This window comes from Apostichopus japonicus, chromosome 1 (assembly GCF_037975245.1).
Source record: "Apostichopus japonicus isolate 1M-3 chromosome 1, ASM3797524v1, whole genome shotgun sequence".
Taxonomy (NCBI): Eukaryota; Metazoa; Echinodermata; class Holothuroidea; order Aspidochirotida; family Stichopodidae; genus Apostichopus; species Apostichopus japonicus.
In genome coordinates, this window is record NC_092561.1 from 19,045,422 (window position 1) to 19,071,090 (window position 25,669).

Here is a 25,669-nt window from a genome sequence, read left to right on the forward strand (position 1 = left end):
GTGTTAACATATCAACATTGTTAAAACGTGAAGTGCTCCTAAATCCTAATTTCGTTCCTGTTGTCGGCTACTCCAAAATCCTAAAATTTTATGGCAACTATATAATTAGTTTTGAATCAATATAATATAGTAACAAGGAATATTATTGCTTCAGAGACAGACATGCACCAGTGCAGTGAAATGCTTACAGTCTTCAATTTCATGGGGGTGAAAGCCTCATGTGTACCCCTTCTCCCCTCTGGGTCAGACATTGGGCCAAGATTGGGGTTGATATATGGGAGTCCAAGGAGTCAAAGGACACTAGCATATTGTGATATTCAGGTTTACTAACTGCTCTTTTCCACTTTAAAACAGACCTTCAACATCAGGAAGTAAAGAGAAAAGAAAGGCTCAGCACAAGTTACCTGTGCTTCACAAAAAGAGGAAGAGTAATAAGGATCAGCCAGTTGTCAGCCCTTTAGAATTCATCAAGAAGGAAGTCAATGCAGCATTCTTAGGTGAGAACCCTTAGAAGCTGTCAGGTACGGTAGCAGTACAATATACTGCCTCAGGAATTGGAACTGTTGTGGTTTTAGAACAGGGGGCCCCTACTAGCCAGATTGAGCATGCCAGACAATCTAATCTGGCCCACCAAAAAACAAAGGGAAAAAAAACCCAAACTTTTGGTTCACCAATTTACTGAACAAAAAAAAAAATTGAAGAGAATTTGAATAAGCGTTAATTTTCAACACGAAAAAACATTGATCAAAGTTTGTCATAGATGCTAAAACAATCATCTTCCATTTTCAGCAATCTATTTTTGGCCTTTTGTTAGTCAAAATATCTTCCTGTGGCTACCATGGTGGGCCCGCATACTGTATGAGTAATATTCAGCAGCCCACAACTAAACGGACAGTAGGCAGCTGTTAAATTCATTTTACACCAGTTTCTGTGCAGTGTCCTTCATACTGAGCCATCTGTATGCCTCCTACTGCATGCCCATTAAGAACTGCCTCAACTGTTGACTTTTCACCAGAAATTTACAACATCAATAGAAGTATCAGTTTTTATTTGAGTGTTATCGGGGAGGGGTCAGAACCCCATTAATAATGTGTTCATTAATTGAACATTGCAGTTGGAAGTCTGACCCCGTGACCTCGAAGAATGATCAACGATCACGCATATCATTAAATTTGAATTTGCCCGCATTTAACGTAAAGTCGGTCCTACATTTCACTCACGGAAATTACAGACATTGATAGTTTACAACTTACCGGAACCTCACAGAATGGATTAAAAGTAATTCCAATGTATGGTAGGGCAAAGATACCCGAGAAAAAATCAACGAAAACCTATGAAACAACGATTGCAATCCAACTTCGTCCTCACACATGTATTCCTAACTGACACAAAATAGGTCAAAACGAACCAACGAAAGAGAGTTACAGCAAAAAAGTTCTCCCATTTGTGGATCTTGTACTCTCCTACATGATGCTGTAAAGTTTCGGTGAAATGGTTGTCTAAGACGGCCAGTCACAAAACGATTACCTCGACTCGGCGATTTTGTTGCTGTCGCCGCCATTTTGAAATTAGGTAGACTTTCGCCAAGCCGTTTTCATGCTATGGGCTACTACCTACAAGACTTCACTCAAATCGTTTTCAATGTAGTGGAACCCATTCCTTTAGTGTACGGTCTATTAGGAATGTTAGGTTTTGTGGCGTGAAATTAAGTAATTTAAGTTGTGCTAAGGTTTGGAAGAAATTTTGTCCCAAATTCTAATATATGATTAGGTAAAATGTGAAATTACTGAGAGCTGCGTATGGGAGGGGTAAGAGAGACAAAATTGGGGAGGGGGCAAGGGAGATGGTGTTTACTTTCTAGCTAAATTAATGGCGGTAACTATTAAGGTAACACAAATTTTCCCGAGTCTGTTGTCAAAACTGAAGGGGTCATACCACATGTCGAATATACAAAGGTAACATGGCCTAGGCCAAACCTTATTTCTAGTTGCTTTCTAAGGAACTTCCAACAATTCCGAATGATTTATACCTACAATACCAAATGATTTATACTTACCCACTTACCATAATTCCACAGTAGCCCTTACTCAGTGAGATTCTGCAAAGCTGGGTACTCATCTGTTGCTTATATTCATCAATAAATATCAGTTAACAGTTTTCCAGTCAATACCAATCTTTGTTTGGTTCATGTATCACACTACATAACCACTTGCCAATATTGAAGTTAAGTACTGAGGCTTGGGTAGGGGTGTGTTGTTTAGGGGAGGGGTGTGGTGTTTTTAGGGGTTTTGGGGAGGAAATGTGGTGCTTAGCGGATTTGGGGAAGGGTTTGGAGTTTCCCAGCTTTGGGATGGGTGTGGTGTTCACCAGCTTTGGGAAGAGTTAGGGTATTTTGGAGGGATGAGGTGGTTTTGCCACATATGGGGACTTTAATTAAAAGCGGACTTTCAGTACACAGGACGCGTTTGGATACATTACGTTCTATGGATACTCTGACCAAATATTTTGAGTAGGGCTGTTTTCTTTTTCTTTTGCACATGCATAGTAGAACATTAGTCAACAGTGGAAATAGAGTTGCCTGGTCTTTTATTGATTTTATAACTGTAACAATAAGGCACTTTAAGCAACAGAAAAAAGAAAATGAAAAACATTTGGTGTGACACTCTCCATGAAAGAACATGTTTTAATGTCCTGTGAAAATATGGGCATGAAATATAAATTACTTTGATCACTTCAAAGTGAAATACTTTGTTCAAATGGAAGGAATAGCTTAACAAAATTTGAATACTTCTTGAAATGAAACTCACTTCATACTGTGAAGACTTCATACAATAATATTGTCTGAAAAAAAATCACACACAATGTCAAGTGCATTATGACTGGAAGGGGTATTTCAAGGTGGCATAGTGAAGGCATGACATAACAAAAACAGTTCAGGTGGCAGGATGGATAGTTTTGTAACTTTGAAATGGTGAGATATACCTGTGACATATAGCATAAGATTAAAATTAAAAGACAAATATATAAAAGTAAAAGGTAAGAGTAGAAAGTAAATAAATAAGTCCAAACTTGACATATAACTTTAACAACCTGGTCTTCTTCAGAAATAGGAGCACCAATAGCATCCCAACGATTCATACTTCCTTTCATATAATTCAAATTATTTCCAACTGACTTGCCCTCTGCCATTTCAGTTCTGAGGTACTTTTTCTTGAGCTAAATTTTTTTGGTTAGAGAATCCTTTTCGAACAGAGTACGCAAGGCATCCTAAGCATCACTTGGTTTGTCACTTGTTGTAATTAATTCCAGCTGACTAGATGCTATTGCAAGCACAATGATGAAAAATGCCAGTTGTGTCTTTTTCAAGTTTGCACTCTTCTACTTCTCACATACAGTAACCCCCAACTTTCCTGAGCCATCCTCATAGCCCACAGGCCTTTTGCAAGAAACAAATGTCTCATCTGGAAATTCCATGTCAGCCAGTTGGAGCCATCCATTTTGTTAATTTTCCACGTCATATCTTCTGTTGTTCCAGCCACATTGGTCAGTTGTCACGACTAAATTAACCAATTTAAGTACCAACATTTCCCAAGAAATGGTTCCAAAATCAGCACATAAATTCCAAACAACAATCTATTCTACACAGTTAACTTCCAGTGTATGTGTCTGGGCCAATACTCTGTTCGAGTTAGCTAGAGAATAGGCATGAGACTGCTGAGTATATTACAGCCTGTTGCTGCACACAACTTGTTCTTTCTATAAGAGTATAACAGAAACTGAGGAAAAATGTAAATTACATATATATAGAAAACAAAATTGCTTAAAGGTAGCACACTAATAATACAACCTGATTAAACAAACAATAGTTTGGAGCAGAGTTGTAACAACAGGCACTTAACTGATCCACAGGCTGCATTCCTTCTTACTACAGGTACATATAACAGAGCTAGTAACTTAAAGATATATAGTATTAAATAGAATGTGAGACTACATTTATTAACAGATTTCTATAAATAAACTCTTATATGAAGACTTCAGATATGAGGATAATAAACATGAGGATGTAATAAACTCTGGAAGCTCTCTGGGCTAATACTTAATACCAGTGGAACTGCATTTTGCAATGTTAGTCATTATACATAACAAAACAAATCTAATAGTGAATGAAACTTTTCTTCTTTTTGGGAATAACTTTTTTTTGGTCATATATACATGGGAAGCACCTTAGAGAAATCTGTGTGTGACACACACACATAGGGAAGACTGTACGTGAATGACTAACTAAGTACTTCTACTACTGTACCTATCATAGAAAACAACATAACAATAAAAAGATTGTAAACTCTCGTTAACAGCAAAACATGTTGTCACAAAATGATCCCTGATATTGTTTTAAGTCACCTGGAATTATAAGTAGCTATGTACAACTACATGGCTCTATGAGGTGCAATTGTTCTCAAGTACCAGCAGTAGGTCTAACTGTAATAGCAATAAGTAAAAAGTGTAAGCAGTATAAAGCAAGCTAGTTTTATTTCTGTGTTACGTATCTTGCTCTACATATTAAGAATAGGGAATTGGGCCTAGACTTAGGTCATGGATCTAATACCGGTCTTGAACACTTGTAACAAAGTGACATTGAAATGGATCCCGATCCCAGCATGGAGGAAATTTTCACCCAGTCCAGCTTTAATAAAACTCATAATAAGCCATGATCTTAACTTATACATAGTACAAAGGCAGTCTACTAGTACTACTAATAATTTTTGTATAATAATAATAATACTAAATTGTATCTTATGCAGTCCAAATCTTTTCACGAACAGGCCCCTTAGAATTATTACACAAGGACAAGAAGGCGTAGGCTAAGAACTAAAGGTTATAAGCCTTAGTCCATTATTAAAATTGGACTAAACTATGCAGGTATTCTAGTATTACTAAAACTAGGCTAGGGCCTACCTGTAGTAAAAACTTGTCGTAGTATATTACTTTAGTAAATACAAAAGTACTAGGCCTCTAGGCTTGTACTAGGAGTAATATTACTGCCCGCTATGCCCTCGAATTTTTAAATTTTAACTATTTAGTAGCAATCAGTAGTACCGTGACTTATCAACTCCCTGATTTTTCCATATTAACGCAAAAAAATGAAGGGAATCTATGCCGAATAGAAAGATTACGAAAAATACGAGACGTTGCAAATCTAGCACTAGCTACATCATAGTCGACATATAGCGCTAGGCTGCACGTTATAGGATACGGTGCTTTCGTGTATATGTGTATTATGTACGTTAGGATACATGTATTAGGGGCAACCAAAACCACATAGGAGCACCATTTTCGTTGACCAAAAAATCACACTTTTCGGGGGGAGTTACAACTTTTCTGAAAAATATGAGTAAGATTCAAGCTTATATATTACAAAAATGCTATTTTTACGGTTAAAAGTTGTCTAAGACGCGAAAGTCACATAACGATAGACGTCGACTCGATTTGACTTACCTTTATGTTTTTGCGTTGGTCGTCGATAAGAAAATGCACTGTTCTATTGGTAAAATCTTCGTTTCTTTCCGGAAATGATCGTATTTGAGTCTCTAAAGTATCCTTTATCGAGCTACGATACTCGTAAACCCGAATGACATTGGGATGTTTGCGAATTTTACCGATTACATCCATACATGGAAGTAGCGAACCGAAGTCCGTAGAACCGGATTTGCGCGAAACAATTACTTCCGGGTCAAGTAGCTGTGCTCGAAAATTTGCTAGTAACGGTCATATATTGAGGTCAGACTCCCAACTGATTGCTTCTCAACATACTTTAACAATCATTATAGTCACTGTGTACATTTGGTTTGAATAGTATTTTTAGCTTTACAAAGTTTACGGAAAACCTTTTGCATACCTACAGTGTGGCATTTCCCTGTCAGTTGATGTTAGCTTTGCAGAAATTTACTTACCATTGTTTTTACTTCTCCACAGGTGTTGCAAATATTGACATAGAAAATCTAGAAGTTGGTTGGAAGTTGAGAGAAGTGAATGTGTAATTTCTCACCAAACTAAAAGAGGCTATGTTAGATTTTAACAACCACAATATCAACCACTGACTGTTATAGCAACAACTTTGGAAAACTTGGAGAATTTTTCAGAACCCACGGTGAGTAATCAGCACTTGATTATAAAGTGATTTTTATAATGGAGTGCTTCATAATTGTTTATCAAAAACCATGCAGCAGTGACTGCTTGTGTGTGCATATGTGAGAGAGAGATGCCTTAGCTCAAATTTTGAAAACTTTGATAATTCAACAAGTGCAATATGCATGAAGTTCATACTTGGTAGAAAGCTACCCCTTAGCAAATTCTCAGCTGCAATTGTTATTTAATTGCCAGTGGTCAACCGTAAAAAACCCTATAAATGACCTTACTGAAGTAAAGGTTAAGTGAAATTAGTATGCTTATCCCTCAACCGAGTTCTTACCACTTGCTGTTACTTAGTACGTCAAAAATTGTTTGAGGTCCACACCACCTAAAAATCTGAAACTTTGTTAACAGGTTATCTCACCATGTACAGCTTACATAAAGTTCACACTTTGAACAATTAGAAGAATGTATTCGGTATCTACCACCTTAGTAAATTCTTCACTGTTATTGCTTTGGGAGGGGCCAAAGGTCATATGAGATAACCAATGGTCTAAACCTGAAAACTTTGTGAATGAGCTAACTCAAAGAATAAAGCTACATAGAATGTCAAATTTGTTCCTCTGATTGAATATTTGCCATCTATAATGTTAACTTTTTTTGAGGTCAAATGTCATTTGAGGTCAATTTTAGTTAAATTCTGAAGACATATCTCACTAAGTACAGCTTGCATGAAGTTAATGCTCAGTATGAAGACACTCTTAGTAAATACTCAGCTGATAGTGTGTTGGGAGAAGTCAAGGTCATTTGAGGTCACTAGCAGGGTTTTCGTTAGTAGCCGGGACCCGGGGCAAATGACTCGCTTACTGCACGTACAGGACCCGGCTACTTTGCAACGCTCAGTAAAAAAAAAAAAAAATTAAAAAAAAAAATTAAATTAAAATTAAAAAAAAAAATTAGACGAAAAAAATCGAGAGAAATAAATACTATATAAATACTAAATTCTATCACAGACCTAGTTGGGTATTTTTTGGCAGTAAAATCCTACTCACTTTGTAGGTACCGTAGACCTATTATCATTTTGTTATGATGGCACTTCATTTAAGGCAGCAAGTGCGTCACACCCTTGCTAAGTTCGGTTCAGTGGCATAGCTACCTCCCTAGGCTCCATGACCCGAGTGTTAATAAAAAAAATTCAGGAGAAAAAAAGAAAAATAGGACAGAAGAAAGGGGTGATTGGGAGGGGGCAATATCATTGACCAAACAACTGTATATTGCACCATTTTGCATCTAGAGACTTTTTAAATTGCAATTTTCCGGCAAAGGGGAGGGGGAGGGTTAGACCCCTCCCCCATGTCCGCGTACAGACAGTCCCGCCTACTTTTCAACTTGACCCATCTACTTCATTTCTCAACAAAAACCCTGACTAGTGGTCAACAACTGACAACTTTTCTAGCTGAAGAAGTGAAGTTTTGGTAAATTTCAAATTTGATAGGAATTAAGCATTTGTCTTCTATTTTTTTGGCTGTTTCGGTCAAGGTCACTCAAGGTCAGTTAATTTCAGTCTGAAAAACTTCTTAAACATGGTACCTCACCATGCACATGGCAATATTAGCCCTAGACAAGAAGAACAACATGAACAGATCTTTTACTTGACATGTGAATTCCTACACACATCATAATATTAAAAACCTTTGAAAACATGATAACTCAGGGTTGTCCACACCATATCTTTGAGTACACATTTAGTTCTCCTTTGCTAATAGTTGCAAGAGATTTTTTTTTCATTTCACTGTGGATCCCATGTACTCAGTAGAACTCTCCCCTCCAATGCCCTACAATAACAATAGGCAAAGGAATCACTAAGCCCTGTGGCTTTCTGTTTGCATGTCAATTACACCTGATCTTTGAGGACAAAAGTCTGACATTACGCTACTTTGACTTAAGTTACTGATATATTCATTTTCACATTTTGTAACAAATTTTTCTTTCAGGCAAATGGATACCATTATGAAGTTATTGGTGGCATCCACAATCCAGACAAGAATGTAAAGATACAAAACTTTGGTTAGCAAACAAGCACATCAAAATAGGGGAAACCAGGCATCAGATGAGCATTGAGGTAAAGGTGACTACTATGAATGTTGTTTTTGGTTCCTTGCTTTAGCAAAAGGAACCTATGCAGTCAGGTTGGCGTGTGTGTGTGGGTGCGTGTGTCTGTGTGTGTGTGCATCTGTGACGCTTGCTTGGGAAAGTTGGATTGAGGCCAAACTTGGACTATAGATCCGCCATATGGAGAAGGTGTGCCCTATTGTTTTTGGTGCCCACAAAGGTCACCAAAGGTCAGTTATGGTCAAAAAACCGAAAATATTAAACCTGCAATAACTCCCAGTGCCAATGTGTGACAAGATTGATATTGTGGGACAAGTTGTGAACTGGTTAGGGGAGCATTTTCAAACTTAACGGTCATGTGATCCGAGGTCACCAAAGGTCAATTAATGATAAAAAACTAGTATTTTTAGCTCATACCAGCATGCTGGTGTGAGCTATTGTTACAGTGCGGCGTCTATCACTCTATCACTCTATCACTCTATCATTCTATCACTCTATCACTCTATCCGTCAACAATTGGTAAAACCGCTCCCACTCACACAGTGTTTGATGGATTTTCATGAAACTTGGACACAAGGACCATTAGGTATAGGTCCATCAGAGATGATCCAAAATTTGGGGTCAAAGGTCACCTGTGGGCCGTAATGGGCCATTTTGTGGAAATACGCAAAATGCTTCTTCTCCTACAGATTCCATGGTACAATGTTGAGGGTTTGTCACGATAGTACTATGGTAGTTTTACCTTCAGGGTGTTCATGAATTTGAGATCAAAGATCAACTAAGGGGTCTTTTGTGGCCCGGGCCGCGGCCCTATATTTTCAAATTGCTCCTGTTCGTACAGTGTATGGCCAATTATAATGAAACTTGGTCACAATGTTCCTCGGGATGAGAGTTACGAGGGGTGTTCGGAAAATTGAGGTCAAAGGTCATTTAGGGGGTCATCGGGGGTCATTCTTTGTAATATTTTCAAATATCTCAATCTTCTCAAGATTTTGATGGATCATATTCAAAGTTGAACTGATGATTGTTGGATTGTGTATGAACAAGGTGATGCCTAAAAATTTTGGGTCAAAAGTTAATTAATTACAATTAATCCCCATTGTTTAAAAAAATCTGAGCCTTCACTTTTTGCCAAAGCTCCTTTAATTTGTCTCCCAGTGTCTGCAGTGTTTGTTTACATTTGTGGTTAAGCTCTGCAGAGGCTGTTAGTGGAATTAAAGCAGGACTGGGAGTTGTTATTAACTGTTGAACTGTAAGCGTGAGAGCCCTATAGCCAATCAGCACTTGCCGATTCTTAGAAGTCTTTGAGCCTGAGGTATGTAGGCAGCTTGTGAATTTATGCCTTGTAGGGAGTGCTTGTTATGTCTGCTAAGGTAGAGGGGAGAAAGTTTAATAGGGTAGGTCAGTGGTATTGTTTGAGAGAGTGGGTAAAATAGGATTTAAAGGGGAAAATAGGAATTATAGCCAGTGGTGTGGCCAGGATTCTGCTAATGGAGGGGGTGGGGGGTATCCCTCACGGGCCCAAAATTGGTTTTGTGGGCCCTACATTTTTAAGCTCGAAAAGGTATGAGCTTCTGCACCATTGGTGCTCTAGTTGTGATAACTTGAAAACAAAATGTCCGTTAGGGTTGGGAGTTGCTTCAATGTTATCCTTTTGTTGACCCGCATCAGGGTGACCCTTGACCTCAATTTGACCTCTGGTGACCTTTACATGTTTTTGGGGGTTTTTACAGTTTTGATGCTATTTTCAGATGTCAAAGGTACCTTCTGATCATAAATGTCATCAGGTTGACCCCGTGTGACCTTTATATGTGAGGTTATATGGGGTCAAAGTTTTTCGGTCGGAGTTAGGATGGTTGTACAGACTTGTCGTTTTGTTTTTTGGAATCAGGAGATTAAACTACACCTGAAACCAAGGTCAAAAGGTCAAAGGTCACATTAGAAAAAATGTGCTTATTTTGGGAGGAAACGAGCAAAAAAGAAAATGTTTGGTTTTGATGCTAGATTTGGATCTCAAAGGTACCTTCCGATCAAAAATGTCAATTGGTTGACACCCGTGTGACCTTCGTGTGCGAAGTTATACGAGGTCAAAGTTAATTTTCAGACATTTAATGCAATAACTCCCAGTTCCAAGGTGTGACATGGTTGATATTTTTGGACAAGTTGCAAATGGTATAGGGGAATATTTTCAAACTTAACGGTCATGTGATACAAGGTCACCAAAGGTCAATTAATGTTAAAAAACTAGTATTTTGGGGATAGCAAATGGGCAAAGAAAAAAATGTTTGAATTTGTATAGTTTGATGCTCTAATTTAGGTCTCATCAATCAAAAATGTCAATAAGTTGACCCAAGGTGACCTTTGTATGTTAAGTTATATGAGGTCAAAGTTAATTTTCAGACATTTAGTGTAATAACTCCCAGTACCAAGGTGTTACACAGTTGATATTTTGAGACAAGTTGCAAATGGTATAGGGGAATATTTTCAAACTTAATGGTCATGTGATCCGAGGTCACCAAAGGTCAATTAATGATAAAAAAGTAGTATTTTTGCGATAACTTGAAAACAAATTGTCCGTTAGGGTTGGGAGTTGCTTCAATGTAATCCAATTGTCGACCCGCATCTGGGTGACCCTTGACCTCAATTTGACCTCTGGTGACCTTTTCGTGTTTTGTGGATTTTTACAGTTTCGATGCTATTTTCAGATGTTAAAGGTACCTTCTGATCATAAATGTCAATGGGTTGACCCCCGTGTGACCTTCGTGTGCGAAGTTATATGAGGTCAAAGTTAATTTTCAGACATTTAATGCAATAACTCCCAGTTCCAAGGTGTGACAAGCCTGATATTTTTGGAGTAGTTGCAAATGGTATAGAGGAATATTTTTAAACTTAACGGTCATGTGATACAAGGTCACCAAAGGTCAAGTTATGATAAAAAACTAGTATTTTTGCGATAACTTGGGAACAAATTGTCTGTTAGGTTTGGGAGTTGCTTCAATGTAATCCATTTGTCAACTCGCATCTGGGTGACCCTTGACCTCAATTTGACCTCTGTGACCTTTTCGTGTTTTGTGGAATTTTACAGTTTCGATGCTATTTTCAGATGTTAAAGGTACCTTCTGATCATAAATGTCAATGGGTTGACCCCCGTGTGACCTTCGTGTGTGAAGTTATATGAGGTCAAAGTTAATTTTCAGACATTTAGTGCAATAACTCCCAGTTCCAAGGTGTGACAAGCTTGATATTTTTGGAGTAGTTGCAAATGGTATAGGGGAATATTTTCCAACGTAACTGTCATGTGATACGAGGTCACCAAAGGTCAATTAATGATAAAAAAAACTAGTATTTTTGTGATAACTTGAGAACAAATTGTCTGTTAGGGTTGGGAGTTGCTTCAATGTAATCCATTTGTCGACCCGCATCTGGGTGACCCCTGACCTCAATTTGACCTCTGGTGACCTTTTCGTGTTTTGTGGAATTTTACAGTTTCGATGCTATTTTCAGATGTTAAAGGTACCTTCTGATCATAAATGTCAATGGGTTGACCCCCGTGTGACCTTCGTGTGCGAAGTTATATGAGGTCAAAGTTAATTTTCAGACATTTAATGCAATAACTCCCAGTGCCAAGGTGTTACAAGGTTGATTTTTTTGGACAAGTTGCAAATGGTATAGGGGAATATTTTCAAACTTAATGGTCATGTGATCCAACGTCACCAAAGGTCAGCTAATGTTAAAAAAGTAGTATTTTTGGGGGGGGGGGAGAAAATGGGCAAAGAAAAAATGTTTGAATTTTTACAGTCATGTTCTATTTAGGTCTCACCGATCAAAAATGTCAATTGGTTGACCTCCGGGTGACCTTTGTGTGTGAAGTTATGTATACAAGTTCAAAGTTAATTTTTTGACATTTAATGCAATTAAATCTCAATGCCAAGGTGTGAAATGGTTGATATTTTGGGACAAGTTGTGAATGGGGTGGTGGAACATTTTAAAACTTAAAGGTCATGTCATCTGAGGTCACCAATGTTATCATATCTGTTGACACGCTTGTAGGTCTCTTATATTTGTTACATTTCCGACGCCATATTTAGATCTCAAAAGTGTCTTTTGATCAAAAATCTGATCACATTTTGTGATCACAAAAGTGTTGTCTATAGTGTTGGTTACTTTATGGGAACATGTAGGACCACAATTACTTGGACTATTTGAGCCCAATCTTGCTTGATAATATTATGTGTATTGTCATATACCCTAAGCAAGGAACCACAGTGCCCTTGGGCTCTTGTTGTAGAAGAATTTCTGCCGAGCAGTTATTCATCTCATTCCTCCATATTGTATATTCAGGTTGCAATGACCTATGCATTAAGACATTGAAAGTGTGTATGAAAAGTCCTTGTCTACACATAACACATAACTTTGTGTTGTGCACACAGAATCGCTCTCTTACAGTATGTGAATTTTCAAATAATTGTTATCTAATCACTCTCATAGGGAGGATTAGGTACAATATTGTAGTTCCTTTGCCAGTTGGACCATTAACAGTATTACGCAACAGTTGCCATGGTAGTGGTTAGTTTTCCCAATAGGGGTCATTCATTGTGGGGTATTGCATGGTCACCGGAAGTGTTTGACTGAGGGAGGGGTAAAAGTTGTCTGTGTGGGGTGTCCAATTTTATGTCAAACAGACCTCTTAAATGGCTGTGTTGATTTTCTTAAAACTTGGTATGAAGGTGTTTTAGGGTTAAAGTCTATGTCTAGCAGACCCCCCAGAAACATAGGTCACATGTCACATCAAATTAAATTCAATGTTTTAATTCAATATTACTCCAAGGGGACACATTACATTCAAATGGAATCTTCACTTGTATAATGGGAACAACATGTAGGCTACTAATACAGGCAGACATGTGACCTCTGTCATAGTATTAATCAGATTGTAGAGGACAGCAGAGTGATAGCACTGCAATCATATGACAGTATAGTCCTGCTAACTTATCATATCAAAAAAAAACATTTGCAGTCTTTGTTCATTTGTTTTTTTACTATCAATGCAACAGATAAAAAATAAATAAAATGGTTAGACTGTCAGTGTAGAATAAAGTTTTATTTCTCTCTTTTTTTCTGAAGATGACACAGAAATGCTCACACTGAGTCTGTTTGGTCTGGCCATTGCGTTCAAGAGGAAAACCATTGCAAGGAAACTTTGATGGGATGATGGCACAGAACTTACTGTGCCTATTGTTGCTAGGGATGATCCTAGATCACAGAGGATGAAAAAAATGTGTATAGCACTGATTAAAAGAAGCGTATTGAGTTTGGTGAAGGTCAAAGGTCATTTGGGGACAACAGGGAGGTTAATTGTCTTGTAGGGTATATGTGTTCATCTTTAGGAAGTGGCAACACTGGAACAGCCACATGGTCTTCTACTCTGCAAATCCTAAAATGCTTGTTTTAAGTGTAATGGAAATAAAAAGGGGGGGGGGGGGTGGGAGGGTTGGGTAAGGTTACAGTGACTTCTCTTATTATTGTACTTTTTTGGTATAAAATTATTAGTAGGGGTATCAGTATGCCCATTAGAGCAATCTGAGGGTCTGAATAGTACATCCTTCAGAACTGCATTGTAAGCCACTTATTGTTGTTATTAATGATGTAATTTCTTATTGCTAAATGACACTCCGAGCAGTAGGGGGTGTATTGGTACGGACTTCAGAACTGCATTCTTAGCCACCTAATGGTGTTATTATGTTATTTCAGAACTAATGGTGTAACTTCTTGGTGCTAAATGACACTCCAACCATTAGCGGGGCGTTTTGGTACACCTCTCAGAACTGTTTTGCAAGCCACTAAATTTTGTCACTTCTTGGTGCTAAATGACACTCCAACCAGTAGCGGGGCGTATTGGTACGCCCCTCAGAACTGTATTGTAAGCCACTAAATGTTGTTACTTCTTGGTGCTAAATGACACTCCAATCAGTAGCGGGGCGTATTGGTACGCCCCTTAGAACTGTATTGCAAGCCACTTAATTTTGTTACTTCTTGGTGCTAAATGACACTCCAACCAGAAGCGGGGCGTATTGGTACGCCCCTTAATGGTGTTACTTCTTTGTGCTAAATGACACTCCAACCAGTAGCGGGGCGTATTGGTACGCCCCTTAGAACAACTGTATTGCAAGCCACTAAATTTTGTAACTTCTTGTTGCTAAATGACACTCCAACCAATAGTGGGGCGTATTGATACGCCCCTCAGAACTGTATTGTAAGCCACTAAATTTTGTAACTTCTTGTTGCTAAATGACACTCCAACCAATAGTGGGGCGTATTGATACGCCCCTCAGAACTGTATTGTAAGCCACTAAATGTTGTTACTTCTTGGTGCTAAATGACACTCCAATCAGTAGCGGGGCGTTTTGGTACGCCCCTTAGAACTGTATTGTAAGCCACTACAGTAAATGTTGGTACTTCTTGGAACTAAATGACACTCCAACCATTAGCGGGGCGTATTGGTACGCCCCTTAGAACTGTATTGCAAGCCACTAAATTTTGTTACTTCTTTGTGCTAAATGACACTTCAACCAGAAGCAGGGCGTATTGGTAGGCCCCTTAATGGTGTTACTTCTTTGTGCTAAATGACACTCCAACCAGTAGCGGGGCGTATTGGTACGCCCCTCAGAACTGTATTGCAAGCCACTAAATGTTGTTACTTCTTGGTGCTAAATGACACTCCAACCAGTAGCGGGGCGTATTGGTACGCCCCTCAGAACTGTATTGTAAGTCACTAAATTTTGTCACTTCTTGGTGCTAAATGACACTCCAACCAGTAGCGGGGCGTATTGGTACGCCCCTCAGAACTGTATTGTAAGCCATTAAATGTTGTTACTTCTTGGTGCTAAATGACACTCCAATCAGTAGCGGGGCGTATTGGTACGCCCCTTAGAACTGTATTGTAAGCCACTAAATGTTGGTACTTCTTGGTGCTAAATGACACTCCAACCATTAGCGGGGCGTATTGGTACGCCCCTCAGAACTGTATTGCAAGCCACTTAATTTTGTTACTTCTTGGTGCTAAATGACACTCCAACCAGAAGCGGGGCGTATTGGTACGCCCCTTAATGGTGTTACTTCTTTGTGCTAAATGACACTCCAACCAGTAGCGGGGCGTATTGGTACGCCCCTTAGAACAACTGTATTGCAAGCCACTAAATTTTGTAACTTCTTGTTGCTAAATGACACTCCAACCAATAGTGGGGCGTATTGATACGCCTCTCAGAACTGTATTGTAAGCCACTAAATGTTGTTACTTCTTGGTGCTAAATGACACTCCAATCAGTAGCGGGGCGTTTTGGTACGCCTCTTAGAACTGTATTGTAAGCCACTAAATGTTGGTACTTCTTGGAACTAAATGACACTCCAACCATTAGCGGGGCGTATTGGTACGCCCCTTAGAACTGTATTGCAAGCCACTAAATTTTGTTACTTCTTTGTGCTAAATGACACTCCAACCAGAAGCGGGGCGTATTGGTACGCCCCTTAATAGTGTTACTTCTTTGTGCTAAATGACACTCCAACCAGTAGCGGGGCGTATTGGTACGCCCCTTAGAACTGTATTGCAAGCCACTAAATTTTGTAACTTCTTGTTGCTAAATGACACTCCAACCAGTAGTGGGGCGTATTGGTACGCCCCTCAGAACTGTATTGCAAGCCACTAAATGTTGTTACTTCTTGGTGCTAAATGACACTCCAACCAGTAGCGGGGCGTATTGGTACGCCCCTCAGAACTGTATTGTAAGCCACTAAATGTTGTTACTTCTTGGTGCTAAATGACACTCCAATCAGTAGCGGGGCGTTTTGGTACGCCCCTTAGAACTGTATTGTAAGCCACTACAGTAAATGTTGGTACTTCTTGGAACTAAATGACACTCCAACCATTAGCGGGGCGTATTGGTACGCCCCTTAGAACTGTATTGCAAGCCACTAAATTTTGTTACTTCTTTGTGCTAAATGACACTTCAACCAGAAGCAGGGCGTATTGGTAGGCCCCTTAATGGTGTTTCTTCTTTGTGCTAAATGACACTCCAACCAGTAGCGGGGCGTATTGGTACGCCCCTCAGAACTGTATTGCAAGCCACTAAATGTTGTTACTTCTTGGTGCTAAATGACACTCCAACCAGTAGCGGGGCGTATTGGTACGCCCCTCAGAACTGTATTGTAAGCCACTAAATTTTGTCACTTCTTGGTGCTAAATGACACTCCAACCAGTAGCGGGGCGTATTGGTACGCCCCTCAGAACTGTATTGTAAGCCATTAAATGTTGTTACTTCTTGGTGCTAAATGACACTCCAATCAGTAGCGGGGCGTATTGGTACGCCCCTTAGAACTGTATTGTAAGCCACTAAATGTTGGTACTTCTTGGTGCTAAATGACACTCCAACCATTAGCGGGGCGTATTGGTACGCCCCTTAGAACTGTATTGCAAGCCACTTAATTTTGTTACTTCTTGGTGCTAAATGACACTCCAACCAGAAGCGGGGCGTATTGGTACGCCCCTTAATGGTGTTACTTCTTTGTGCTAAATGACACTCCAACCAGTAGCGGGGCGTATTGGTACGCCCCTTAGAACAACTGTATTGCAAGCCACTAAATTTTGTAACTTCTTGTTGCTAAATGACACTCCAACCAATAGTGGGGCGTATTGATACGCCCCTCAGAACTGTATTGTAAGCCACTAAATGTTGTTACTTCTTGGTGCTAAATGACACTCCAATCAGTAGCGGGGCGTTTTGGTACGCCTCTTAGAACTGTATTGTAAGCCACTAAATGTTGGTACTTCTTGGAACTAAATGACACTCCAACCATTAGCGGGGCGTATTGGTACGCCCCTTAGAACTGTATTGCAAGCCACTAAATTTTGTTACTTCTTTGTGCTAAATGACACTCCAACCAGAAGCGGGGCGTATTGGTACGCCCCTTAATAGTGTTACTTCTTTGTGCTAAATGACACTCCAACCAGTAGCGGGGCGTATTGGTACGCCCCTTAGAACTGTATTGCAAGCCACTAAATTTTGTAACTTCTTGTTGCTAAATGACACTCCAACCAGTAGTGGGGCGTATTGGTACGCCCCTCAGAACTGTATTGCAAGCCACTAAATGTTGTTACTTCTTGGTGCTAAATGACACTCCAACCAGTAGCGGGGCGTATTGGTACGCCCCTCAGAACTGTATTGTAAGCCATTAATGGTGTTTCTTCTTGGTGCTAAATGACACTCCCTTGCAGTTGTGGGGTGTATTTGTTTCACTGATTCACTTTTGTACAGGGACAAGAGGTATTTTTCTTCCTTTTAATTCATGTAAGAAATTAACGTACTAAATTTCAGTTTATGGTCATGTAGATAAAATATAACATGAAATACATAAGTTGGTACAAACAAAGAATAATTTTCTCATTGTGTTATTTTTTGTCTCAAATTTATGTATCTGCAGTATGATTACAATGCATTTGCCTTTTTAACTCACATTTTGAAGGTTTAAAGACAATGACAGTCATAGCGTAGATTTTTCCCTTATATATACCATATTTTTATACCCGGATGCAAACGTCATTAAAAGCAATATCATTTCTGGTAAATTTATCAATGTTGAACAGAAAGTTTTTTTTTTCTTGGATAAAAGTCAGGTTTAAATAGTTCCTAGAAACCCTAAATGTTTCCTAGCCTCTTGTATGTTATTTAATTAAAAAACAGTCCATGTGATTGGCTATTTACAGCTGCACTACTAGTAAGAAATCTGTTTTTACTACTAGGAATTCCAGTGTTATCTGACAGAACATACATAACATTTATACACGCGGCATGAACAAGAGCGGACTATACAGAGTGAATCGTCGTTACACTAACTATTCATTACAGTTCAATCTTGTCGGTGTAAGTTGTATTTTTCAGTACTGATAGGTAGCCTACAATCAAAGCAGTGTATCTTTTCCCACCGAAAATGTTTTTTTTTGCAAGTAGGCAGCAATCAGTTGTCAATTTTTGTTTAAGTTTGTGACGCTCATCGATGGGTGGACGTTAAAACAGTCAAATCATGGAGAAACAAATGTGTCCCAACTCATATCTAGCTTTTACAGGGCAACAACCTGGCTATTGACTAGCAATCATTACATATATTAAAATTTATTGGTTTGATATGCTAGAGGAATGTATTATTTCATGTTGTAATCAACTTACAAACATTTCACTGTTTATTGAATGTAATATTACTGAGACTCTATATCCATCCACGGGTGAATTATATAGCACAAAGGCGATTAGCCCATATTGGGATAATCGAGGTGGAAGTGAAGATTATAAGGCTCATTTTGAATTGTGTGGTAATGTGAAGGAATGGAAAGATGCGGATAAGTTATTGTTCTTCTTGACACAGCTGCAGGGGGATGCAGCTCGGTCATATAGGGGTAAGCCAGACTCTAACTTACTTGATTTCTTTTATTAACTTTTGATTTATTACTTGTACATATATTACATGCTATTTTATTCTTGATATCTCTTAACTGTTCTTCATATCCTATTTATAAATATACACTTACATGTATATTTTCTGGATTTTAAAACATTTGAAAATTCTGTAAAGGTAATACATTAGAATGTGTGTTGCTTGTTTCAGATACGATTTGGAACGTATGGGCAGAACGAGTTGTATCAGGCACTTCTTAGAATTCGTAGGCATTAAACAGGGTATATATTTGGCTGAGTTGGCAGCTGACATTCGAAGGATGGTGAATTCAGCATATTCAGACATGCCTGCAGAAGTTGAGAACGAATTGGAAAGTGATTATTCCATTTATTCTGTTTAGATAATTCGGTACACCGTACTGTTGTGAGGCCGCGTAAACCCGTGTCTGTGTAACAAACACTGGAAGCGGCAAAGGAGGAAGAATTTCTCATAGAAGTAAGTAGTAAGTTGAGTCTCGTCTATCCGACATGCTTAGTGATTAACCTCCGCCACGTATCACGATCTTGTGCAAGGCTTATTGCTTCCTCGAAATTGTTAATGTTAGCGTCCTTAAATCGCGACTCTAATTTAGAAGCTCTCATGGAATTAAAATTTTCTAGGAAAGGTTAGAATCTAGTAGTTTCAGCTAGTGAAGAGCCACATGCGATAAATTCATCATGACCTAGCTTTACAAATTCAGCAGTTAACGAATTGATGTTTAGTAAGGGTAACCCACGGGCTGTTCAGAGGTATTGTAAGTTCCTCACAAAAATGTTGGTTGTTGGGTTTGGGGTAACCCAAGCCATTTAAAAAGAGAATGCCCAATCGGAAGCTTTAAATCGGGAACTCGCAGCCAGCCTGACAACCAATGGGAGACTGTTAAACTAATTGTAGTCATACTTTTAGGCCGATGGGAGGCTAAGTGAAAACATTCAAAGTACCGAAAATGAGTCTCAGATTAGCTGGTCGTGTGAATGGTGTGGATGAAAAGTTTTTGATCAAGATCTAGTCCAAATTTACATCAATGCACTCGGTGTATTGGAGATGCTGCCCAGTTTACTTAGGAGACCCTAGATTCGTGTAATGTCCAATAATTGGGGTTGGGGAGAGTATCTCGGCTTGGAAGGCCGAGGAGTAGTCAGTCTGGCCGTGGGGCAAGTTTAAACCGAACATCCAGTTTTATGCTGTAGCGGGATTTTGGCATTGTCTTTCTACAAGGTCATGGGGGATACTTGACCTTCAACATGGTGTACTGTGATTTGGTAGCGTGATGTGAAGCTTGTAAACGAGGAACCACATTCGTAGCAAAATGTTGTAAAGCTACCCTGTTAGAAACTGTTACTATCCCACCAAATAGTGAAACTTTTTTCCCAGAAGAGCTACATACTCCTCGCATTGATGTGCAGGAAAGGGGTTATTAAGGTCTAAACTAAATTTCAGGAAAAAAGACCTGGTCTTGTTGATCGCTCATACGGTGGTTATGGTAACACTTAACTGTCATATACCAATGTAAGTAACGAAATTGAAACATGAGCTAGTAATTGTTTATACATGCTACATCAATCAGAAGGAGTGGCTGGTCAAGAAGGCCTAGCCCCAACTCCCTTCCTCGGTGAGCTCTTCGATACAAGTAGTCAGTGGTTTGATGAAGGTCAAAAGGAGAGGGTACAATAATTTCTAAAATTAATAGGGATACTTTCTCCTTTGAAGGGTAATTCTTTATGACTTTATTTGAGTTTTATCATATCGAGACAGGACATTTGGCTCCCTTTAAGCAATATGTACGTCGTTTCCTGTACTCCAGCAAACCGAAATTGAAGATTAGGCTAACGATATGTTAAATGCTGTAGTAATTACGCCTTCTAATGGTCCATAGTCGAGCCCGATAGTACTTGTGAGAAAAGATGGTTCCACCCGATTCTGCAAGGACTATAGAAAACTTAATTAAGTCATACGTGTAGATTCATACCATCTAACAAGGTTCGAGGAAAGCTTATATTCACTGGGGGAGTGGGGGGGGGGCAAATGGTTGGCGACGTTAGATTTGGCCATCGGCTATTGGCAGGTATTAGCCCCTGAATATCGCCCGAAAACTGCCTTTACAACTGGTAGGTGACTTTACCTGTATCAAGTAATGCCCCTTGGTTTCAAAAAATGTCCCAGCCACTTTTGACAGATTTAATGGATACTGTTTTAGCCAACCTCCACATAAAGGTCAATATCTTGAACATGTTTCGTCAAAAAGTGGTGCGGCCCAACAGGATTACAATCTGCCCAAAGAGCGGAGCAGTATTTAAAACCAGTAATCCAATGGCTTGAAAAGGGTCAACGACCGAATAAGTATGAGGTTTCGTTTCATAGTAGGGAGACAAAAGCCTATTGGTTTATGAGGAAGCAGTTGAAATTGCATCTGTATCTGGAGTTTTATCATGATGGTTCTAAGTTAACCAAGGTGTAAAGTTCAGACAAATAGTTGTTCCGATGGCCTTGAGGGAGGACATTTTCGACAAGGCTCATTGTACTGTAATGAGTGGTCGTTTAGATCAGGCTTGAACATATGATAAAGTTCAGCAACTTTATTACTGGGTGGGTTATCATTAGGACCTATGTCATTGGGTGCGGCAGTTTGTGAATTGTGCCAGACGAAATTCACCTAATCGTAAGCCAATTGCGGCTATGGCTGATCTTAGTTTTTTGGATATCCCATGGAAAGAGTGGCTTTTGACATTATGGGCCCACTGCCTATGTCAACTCAAGAGAACATATTTATAATAGTTGCGGTTGACTATTTCATTTTTATTATACTTACTTTTAGAAAAAGTTAATGCTGCTGCAAGAAGTGAGTTTACAAGAATAGTTAATAAGATTTACAGCGATCAGAATCACCCTTTGTATACTTTACTAAAATGTCTCTGCCTAAATCGAACAGAAATCTTAGAAATCACACCTTTTGAAAATATACAGAACATAAGTTTACAGAAACTACCGTACTGCTTTATACATTGCATCCGGGCACTTATAATGTATGTTTAATTAACTTTAAAATTAAGTTCTAGCGGAGTGACGAATGTATGACGAATGTCTAAGCTAAACTGAAAAATGACATGACTTTTATGCCACCATTTGAAGTAAGATTTAAATTGATAAGCTAGTTATGTATGTCGTTATGGCGTAGTGGAGTCAGTGAGGTTGAGAAAAAAAGACGCAAAATGCTGCTTCAAAGCAGGAAACAGAATGACAGTTTAGAGTGGTATTAGCGATAGAACAATTGTCCCAACTGGCTGCCTGCCATCTGTGTTTTTTTTTATTGTCTTCAATGTATTTTCTGATCACGTGATCACCCTCTAGCTCTATCCTGGCGATGGTAAAGCCTGGCAGCGTCTAGGTGAACTCTACGTCGACGGCTTGGTGGAACTGTAAGATAGACTAATACCTTAAAGGCATTGAAGACTCGCTCCAAACCGCGCCCGGCCATCAGAAATAGTTAACTTTTTGTTGCTTGCAAGTGACGTTTTGTTCGTGTCGCTACAAAATGCAGACATTAATGAAACGTGATACCTTAATTATCTTAAGCTGGACCTGAGATGTCCATCGCTGTATCGTTTATAGACTGTGCTGTGGGTACTGACCGCAGCTGTATGTACTGACTTATGTACGCTAGTGTCTTATTACCGACGGTAGCAAGCGGTGTGTGTATTTTCTGGGATCGATGGTGGTGTCTAACACTTCTGTTACACCTCATTCGAAACTAGGTCAGATTACCGGCATTAGACGTTTCTTTTTTGCGCGAATCTTCACAGCCTTTAATATTGGTCAGGGTGAGGGGTATGGATCGGGTGGTGAGGGTAGCTAGTAAATAGAGCGGAAGGAAGCTACCGCAACGCAAACTGCATTTGTCTCAAGCTGATCCCATTATACATGTACTTAACTGCCAAAGTATACTAACAAATCGTGCCAAATTCATTTCGGTCCTAGATCTGATCTTTTCAATGCTTTCTTAAAACTGATTGCAATCTTAACGAGACCCTCAAGTATAAGTCAATATTATTACAACATTATTGTAGAGTTATAACACACAAATTGGTTACCATGTTGAATGTATCATTGATTAGATGGGGCAAAAGAATTGGACAAAGTTACCTCGAAACTTTCAAACAAAATGAATTCTGCGCGGACAAGAAATCCAATATAAGAATGTCTATATTTTTTTTTATTTCTAACATCCTAGGGACACAATTTTTATTTACATGCGTTTCATAAATTTGCATCAAGAAGTAAACCTCCTAATTAAAGCAACTAAATTATTTTCATTACGAAAATATGAATAATAATAATAATAATCAGCAGTCATTTTTACGACGCTTAAGTAACCACTTCAAATGTGGTAGAAACCCGCAAGAGCTTATACAACTTACGCGTCGGGTGGCTTTCAGTGCAGAATTTCAACTCACATTTGTAATCTTTTCAATTAGAAAATCATTTCAGATGGGAGAACCGTAGATTGCTCTTGGATAAAAAGCCCACCTTACTATATAGCCCGGCCGGGTATCGAACCCCAGGACCTCCCGATTGCTAAACCTCATTGCTTCAAAATACAACGGGCTTTATCCACTCGGCCACAGCACCTGTATATCAGTAAAGCTTTTGAACCAAAACAATCCTTTCTTGTTTAAGAAAAAATAGTCAGTACTTTTGAGGGGTTTTTTTTCTTCAAAAAACTGAGGGGCTGTGGTCACTTACCCCTCTTGCCCCCCCCCCTGGCTCTGTGGACCCCTGATCCTATTCCACTCAGTCGATCAACACTATAATCGTAAAGAGACGAAATAATGCAGTTCTTTTGGAATGGACATTAAGACATAGCAAGACCGGTTAACCCATTATTCCCCCCCCCCCACAACCCCTATGAATCAACTCTCTCCCACCTACTATTATGATCCATTTTTTTTTTTACATTTGATTTTATACATGCACTTAATTTGTGACTGATTAATTGAATCACTTGACGTGTGTATTTGTATGATTTTTTTCTTTTCGTTTCTTCCTTTTTTTCGTTACAGTGTTTTCAAAATTGCTTACGTGTAAATCCAGAAAATCTGCAATGTGAACATAACATATGCGTGATAATGGTGAGAGCTAAACAGTACAACGATGCGGTGACTTGTATGGAAAGACTAAGCAAAAAGAACCCTTCAGAAAACACCCTAGCCGTCCTGGAGAAATTACGAACATACGTTGCTAAACAAGAAGCCAAAAAAGCCGAAATAGACTCACAAGTGACGTTAGAAATTGAAGACTAGTATATAACAAGGGTTCTATCTCCCCTGGTATTCAAACTGGGTATCGCGAGCCTTTCATTTAGGGTCGCAAAGAATCAATTTGTAAAAGCCCAAAAACTTCCGAAAAAGAATAACTGGTTGATAAATGTTTTGGAAAATAATTAATGTGGAAAATCTTGAACATAACGGTCCGATAAATGACTTGAGAAAGAGGTACAAATATAACCCAATGTTACATCTAAACACCCTTGATCGTATAACAAAAAATACTCAACGGGGCGAGCGGGTGGTGTGGGGGGGGGGGTGGATGGGGAGGGGTGTAAAAACCACATTTCCGTTGACAACTTCACTAGGTCAAAATATCAGCCACAGTGGAATATCGCCCAGAAGATCGAGATGGAAATTGGTGCCAGAAAGCGATGCAAAGTATGAACATCATTATTCTAAGTTACTCAGTTATAGTTGTATTATTAATATTAGTTTTTTTGAAGAACTTTGTAGTTGGTAGTGGGTTCTTTTAATTTTGCTTCTACCCGAGACCGAGAAAATAATATGCACGCAATCTTGTGTGTGTTTTTTTTGTTTTTTTGTTCATGGTGTAAGTGTGTGCGAGGTATTTTATAATTGTATGCGTGGTGAATTGATGTATAACCATAAAAATATATATATACATAATTTTTAGTACAATAACTCTGTCGAGTTCATCATTCAGTTTTTGATCGGTTCAACAATTCTTCAATTGTTACTGTGGTTCGATCCAAATCGCACTGTTGTGACGTTTTCTTGTTTTATTAATCGTTTTTTTTTTTTTTTTTTTGCTTCATGCGTGAAGAAATTTTATTAATTTGATAAACATGTTCCAAACAGCTTACAGGGTGGTATTTTCTAAGCAATGGCTGTTCTCTATTCCTCATCAAAACATGGTGTTCCCAAGGTTTCCTCGTACTCACGTGATAACCTGTTTTAATACAACCCCCCTCACCCCCCCCCCCCCGTCCCAAAAAGTCAGTCCGCATATACCTTTGCTATGATATTTTTCGTAGCATAAAAAAACCCATAGAAATCCCTTCGACAGCGTAATTCTTTTCGTTTGCCACGAATCACTGCCTTAAATCGGTTTAGTTTATCACAGAAGGGTACAGTTAATCCCAAATTGTCATGTCGAAGGCCGGACACAATGAAGAAAGTATTAAAAACAACAACGAGGTTTACTAAAGAACTCGTGTTTATTGAATGAACCATCAAGTCATGTCGGAATCGTCTAACGAAGTGCAAGGTTGCCAATTAGAACTTTAAATTAACTTTAATTCTATTGTTGCCAGATACTTAATAAACGAGAGGGCAATATCATCGCCAGTAAACACTGATTTCGAATGAACAAATTTGTTAGCCTATTAGCTATGCAATCTGGCAATACCGTTTTTTAAGTTAACATTGACTACATTCTTTTGTGATCCTTACACTGAGCAAAGCTAGGCTGGGAGTCCTGCTCCCAGAATGATACTTTTAACAGTGATAAAGTTATTGTGAATTTTTCTCATGTTTGCATCCCTTTACTACTAACTTATAAAACTAGGAAGATTATGGTAGCCTACCACTCATTGTCAATCAGTGAAATACTAATGTCGGTTGAAGGTAATTGCACATAGGCTAGGCTGACTTTGTCCTCT

The 25,669-nt window shown here is 38.9% G+C and overlaps 2 long non-coding RNA genes across 2 annotated transcripts in view; one reads left to right on the plus strand and one right to left on the minus strand.

Moving 5' to 3' along the window:
- The window catches only part of LOC139970318 (uncharacterized), a 47,999-nt gene extending 23,717 nt beyond the window's left edge, over positions 1-24,282 (plus strand). Inside the window, exons 2-3 of the long non-coding RNA XR_011794114.1 lie at positions 18,895-19,179; positions 23,781-24,282. This is a non-coding gene — a long non-coding RNA (uncharacterized lncRNA). The remainder of the gene's footprint in view (positions 1-18,894; positions 19,180-23,780) is intronic.
- On the minus strand, positions 2,711-5,798 carry LOC139970312 (uncharacterized). Its single transcript, XR_011794110.1, has 2 exons — positions 5,497-5,798; positions 2,711-3,776 (listed from the first exon to the last, which is right to left on the minus strand). It is a non-coding gene; the product is annotated as an uncharacterized lncRNA (long non-coding RNA).
- Positions 24,283-25,669: the final 1,387 nt, after the last annotated feature.